This window comes from Pelophylax lessonae (assembly GCF_965119305.1).
Source record: "Pelophylax lessonae genome assembly, chromosome: 7".
NCBI classification, from domain to species: Eukaryota; Metazoa; Chordata; class Amphibia; order Anura; family Ranidae; genus Pelophylax; species Pelophylax lessonae.
This window is the reverse complement of record NC_138774.1, coordinates 79,101,268-79,107,267: the sequence shown is the minus strand read 5'-3', so window position 1 is coordinate 79,107,267 and position 6,000 is coordinate 79,101,268. Positions and strand designations below refer to the sequence as shown.

Here is a 6,000-nt window from a genome sequence, read left to right as displayed (position 1 = left end):
GTTTGCTGCCCCACCTTTATCTAAAACAAAAGTAAAAGTTCAGAAACAAACGGTTGTCCACACAGAGGTTTCCACCATTTTTTAGAAAGAAAAAAAAAATAAATCAAATAAAATGTCTCTCTCTCTTGCAGTGTCACTGCTCAGGCTTCAAGCCTAGGCTTTTGGTCTGGTCCCTCAAACCAGCTCACACATCACCGCTCTCAGCTCTCTGGCCCCCAGACTTTGGGCCTCTGTCTGTTCCCCCACGGACTTCACCCTCACTGTGTGCAGACATACATACCTCTGAGTGCTCTCTGGCAGCCTCACAGGTTCCTGGGGAGGGTGAAGCTCCGACCTGCTGTCAGACCTAAGATTATAAGGATTGTGCACACCTGTGCATACACCCTCTTCTTCCCTACCAAAGCTCTTTAAAACTTCTAAACTTCAGACCCAGATCTGGCAGTAACAGAACCCAGGGAAAACCAGTTTTCTCCACTGTAAACTGATGTTCTAGGGTCCCTCACTCTGAATTCCTGAGAACCTTGTGTGCTCTTTGCCTCTATTTACATTGCGGTAGGGCCTAGCACTGTCAAGACAGGCAGCACCAAGAATAGCATTGCATGGGCTTGTAGTTGTTCCAAGGATATGTGGAGAGGACCAGTACTTATTGGAGACTTGCACTGTAGCCTAAAGCCCCGTACACACGCACCGATTGTTGGCCGTAAATTTTCGGCCAACGTCCGATCGGCCGATTGTCGGCTTGTTAGTATGATGCTTCCGATAACCAACTGCGACTTTTCGGCCGAACAAAATCTGGTGTGCATGCTATAAAACTTTTGTTGGCCGTCACCAGAACGGCCGATTGTTAGTCAGTCAGTACAGATTTCGGCTGACAAAAGTCAGATGAGCAAGACTGGGCATGCTCAGAGAAGAAAAAACACACGAAAAGTAGACCAGAACATGACATCACTTCTGCAGTTGGTTGTTGTTGGCCGACAAAATTCGTGTGCAGTCTAGAGCACATTTCAACCAACACAACAACACTGACAAAAGACGGCTGATCGGTCGGCCAACAATCGGTGCGTGTGTACGGGGCTTAACAGGCTAGGATACCCAACTGTGCACTTCACTAATGCCCCATACACACGTGCAGATTATCTGAAGACTTTTGTCTGCAGACTTACCAAAACCATATAATATGAGGTCAAACCTAAACACTTTCAATTTGTATGCAATCCGGCAGGCCCTTGCACTACATAGAAAAGGTAAATCTGAAGACAAAAGTCTTCAGATAATCTGCACGTGTGTACGGGGCATAAGACACCAGAAAAATCAAAGTGGGAAGCGCTGGGTGAGACCATGCTGGCCAAACACGCTGGGGCTTGCAGAGTAACCACAACTGCAATAAAGTTTGCATAAGAAGCCTCTCCCTGGAGAACAAAGGTTCCCAGAAGTCTTTGCAGGTTTCTGGTTGAGCCAGTTCTGTATTGCTTCCCTGAGCAGCACAGCATGTCTGAATGTGTCTCTTGAAGACTGAGCTTTCCCAGAGGTGTCTTGGCTCCAGCCCTGTGACCTCCTCAGGTAAAGGGGTGTAATGGGGGAGTGTCTGCCATAGCAGAGAATACAATGTCAGCCCTGTCTGTATGGATGGCTTCCTGTACGCATATTGCACACACTGCCATACGCTGCACTGCTAATATACTTTTTGGTTTCACTTCATTCTGAAAGCAAGAGTCATGTACACTACTGAGTACATGAATGTGGTCTGACTGCACTAACGAGAGACAATGGGCTGATTTGTAATGCCTGGGAGGAAGAAAGGCGTGTGATCTTGCTAACAAGTCATTGCCATGTTCCAGCCTGCAATAAAAAATAACATTACTGACTGCTATGAGCAATGATGACATTTCACAAAGTGCAAAATAGGTGACAATTTCTATAGATTACGTGAGCTCGGTCCCACACAGAGAATTTGAAGTGTATGTATATACAGAGCGTTGCGATATAGTGGGGAAGGGCTAAAACTCTTTTTATCTTTTTACTGTCTGTGTACTGTTGAGGATATTTCTGTTTACTTCCTGTCACAAGAATGCAACAGGAAGTGAAAAGAAATCTCTCAAAGTGAGGGAAATTCCCCTCTAGGGGAACATGCAGTACCCTGCGAAAAATAATCCACTTTTCAGGGCATTTGACAGGTGGGCAGAAGGTGTTATTTCACTTTCTCACTGCTTGATTTAACCCCATAAATGCCGCACTACTGTGCTGCAAACACGTGCATTGCATTCGGTTGTGGGGGAGTTGCGGCTCTCCCCCTTAGACTTGCATTGGTCACATTTAGTGATGGTAACGCCCATCTAATGTGACATGCTATTTTATTTTTGCCATGGCATGGGTACAGTTCTGAGCAAGCAGATGGTCAGGCTCATGCATCTGGCTTTACCATCCCCTAGCTGCGCATGTTACTGAAGCCTTAGGCAGCAGGCCCCTTTGACTAGAGATGAATTCCGTTCAGAGAAGAGCATGCAGATGACACAATTGTGACTGCTCAGTATCTGCAGAACAGACACGGACAGAGGCTGCTTTGCTCTATGGGTGGCTGGGAGTAAAGGGACACCGCTGTCTGCTTACACCTGGCTAAATCTGATCTTCTCTGCTTAAATAGAAGAGGACGGAGTCCTCTCCCATTTTTTTAACGGACCTGGAGGTAGGCGGGTGTAAGCGGACACAAGTCTGTTAAACCCGCCTGTCTGTAGGGATTAATGGGCCTTCCGATCAGGTCAGCCTGAAAAACTGACAGGTAGACCTGATCGGAACACCCATCTGAAAGGGGCCTTAGACAGATGTTCCCAAAAGGGGTGTCCCCATTGACGATTTCCCCTTGCCTCTTGTTCTGGGGACAACTATAACATTTTTGATTTCCCCCTAACTTTTCTTGGTTACAATGGTCACCAGTATAAATAAAAGGGGTGAATCTCCCCAAGGGAGATACAGACAGCAATAAAAATATATATATATTTTTAAATTTTTGCCTAGAAATACACTTTAAAACAGGAGTAAACTATCCCCATCCGATGCTGCTTTTTAATTAGGCCATCATAATAAGTCATTCTAAAAAATTATGCATTATAATGCAGTCCCAGACGCATGTTACTTATTTTGTTTTAGACATTTAAAAATTTGTGCCTCCCAGGATAAGCCAGCGCCATCTTAACTTTTCTTTTCCGACTTCATTGTACAATATACTTCTGCCCTTTCATTTTCTATAGCTATAATCTCGCGCATGCGCAATGGTTTTATAGCCAAGCCTCGTTCTAGCTCTGAGTAATAAACTCCACTGTATGCTGTAGCTAATCGCCTCTACAATATGCCGTCCTATGACCAGGTTTACACCCCTTGACATCACAAAGGGTGTAGCAGGAAGTGTGAACGAAAATATAATCACGTGGTGTTAAAGCTAAATGCTGCAGGGAGTTTATGTGATGGACACAGCATAGATATCAATAGACTAACAACACAAAGAACGTGCTGTGAATCAGTAGAGATATGCGCATGCGCCGGTGATGTAAAAAAAAAAAATGGGACAAATTACAAACCAACAGAGCAAGTAAGAAGACATCTAAATACATTGATTAGTAGTGTTTTACTGTGGATTAATATATGCAAAGGTTATGGGGGAGAGTTTACTTCCACTTTAAAGTGATTGTAAAGTCTAACATTTTTTTTTAAATAACAAACAGGTCTATACTTGCCTGCACTGTACAATGAAATTGCACAGAGTGGCCCAAGCCTCCTTTTCTCAGGTCCTCGCCACCTGTTCTGGCTCTTCCTTTCCTGCATGCTAGATTCTGAGCTACGCTGCTTGTGTCCATTGATACAGACAGTGAGGCTCTGCCTCTCCCTTGCGCCCTCGTCACAGGATTTAACTGACAGCAGTAAGAACCAATGGCTAAGCCTGGGAGAGCGGCAAGAAAAGGAGAGCGCTGCTGCAGACAGGCACAGCGCTGGATTGAGTGAGGGCTCAGATAAAGATAAGTGGGTGAGAGGGTGGTACTTTAACCTGAACATGTTTTTACTTTAATGCAAGCTAACCTATCATACGTTTTTGGTAGTTGCCTGTCTGTTTCTGAAGTAAGTATTTTTGTGATACATAGACAAAATGAATGCTGTAAATAAATATATGAAAAGTGTCAGAATACCTTATCCCTATACTTGTTCTGGGTCAGCATGTCAGAAGGCATTAAAGCCAAATTTTCAGCATGACATATATCATTGGCCAAGATATATCCCTGGAAATTACAGACTAGTCAGCCTAACATCAATTGTTTGTAAACTATTGGAGGGGATGGATGATAAGGGACCATATTCAAGAAACTGCTGAATCAGCATGGATTCATGAAGGATCGTTCTTGCCAGACCAATCTGTTAACATTCTATGAGGAAGTGAGCTGCCATCTAGATAAAGGTAGGCCCATGGAAGTGGTATACCTGGATTGTGCAAAGACATTTGATACAGTCCCCCATAAACTTTTACTTTACAAACTGAGGTCTGTAGGCATGGACCATAGGGTGAGTACCTGAATATAAAACTGGTTACCGTGTTGTGCCGAAAGGGTGGTGATCAAGGCTTTTTGTTCTTAAAGAATACGTAAAGATACTCCACCTTTCCAAGCCACTTCTTGTCTCCACCCCTATTCGACCTCCAAGCACCTTCCCTTGATCCCACCCTTACCCACCTCCCAGTACCGCTCCTTGCCATTGCATACATTCAGTGCTGGAACTGAGTTTCCCCACGTTCCCGCTGAAAAAAATCCCTGGTGGTGATAGTGAGCACTCAAAATGGTCCCACGTGGTAGGTGGGGTCCCACAGGGATCTGTCCCGGGACCAATTCTGTTTAATTTATTCATAAATGATATAGAGGTTGGTATAAATAGCTCAATCTCTGGGTTTGCTGATGATACAAAGCTAAGCAGGGTGATAACTTCACAACAAGATGTGGAAAGGGTTTAATGTTAAAAATGCAAAAAATGCATTTGGGTGCTAAAAACGAACACCATGGGATGAACCGCTGGGGGAGTCCAGGATGGAGAAGGATCTGGGGGTCCTAGTAGACAATGGGCTCAGCAACGACAGGCAATGCCAAGCTGCAGAAAGCAAAGTTAGCAGAATATTTCAATGTACCAAAAAGGGAATTTACTCCAGAGATAAAACAACAATTTTCCCACTCTACAAGACTTTAGTCTGGCCGCATCTTGATTATACCATCCAGTTTTGGGTACCAGTCCTCAAGAAGAATGTGCTGGAACTGGAGAAAGTCCAGAGAAGGGCAACAAAGCTAATAAAGGGACTAGAGGACCTCAGCTATAAGGAAAGGATACAAGTATTAAACTTATTCTCTCTGAAGAAATTATGCTTTAGAGGAGCTATGATAGCAATGAACAAATACCTTACTGGTAACCCTAGCATAGGGAAAAACATTTCAGTGGGAGGGAGTTCTTAAAAGACATGTGGCCAGTCATGGAATTCGGAAGATAAGCGGTTAAACCTTGAACTGCGTAGAGGATTATTTACTGTCAGAGCAGTAAGGATGTGGAATTCGCTTCCACCAGCAGTGGTATCAGCAGGGAGCATCGATAGTTTAAAAAACTATTAGATGGGCACCTTAACGATCCCAACATACAGGGATTTACAATTTACTATTGACATAAACACACACACCACAGGTTGAACTGGATGGATTGGTGTCTTTATTTAACATTACCATCTATGTAACTATGTAACAACTAGGTAAGAAACATTCTCAAAAGGAGAGCTCAGCAATGACATCCTTTATGAGCCTCACATTACAGTGTCTCTTTAAAGCAGGGTGTCCACCCTTTTGACATCCTGGGTCACATTGGAAGAACAGGAATTATATTGAGCCATGCATAAAAGGAGAGCGACATAAAACGAGTGCGATATTTGACACTGTTTTTGATGAACGAATGCATCAATATTTGGTTTGATGGATGTAGTGGTAATTC

At 43.8% G+C, this 6,000-nt stretch overlaps 1 protein-coding gene across 1 annotated transcript in view; it reads left to right on the top strand.

Moving 5' to 3' along the window:
* Nucleotides 1–1,465: 1,465 nt before the first annotated feature.
* Nucleotides 1,466–6,000, top strand: part of LOC309560164 (calpain-2 catalytic subunit-like) — a 78,767-nt gene continuing 74,232 nt past the window's right edge. The window contains exon 1 of the mRNA XM_082263729.1: nucleotides 1,466–1,560. The gene's annotated coding sequence lies outside the window, so the exon portion shown is untranslated. The remainder of the gene's footprint in view (nucleotides 1,561–6,000) is intronic.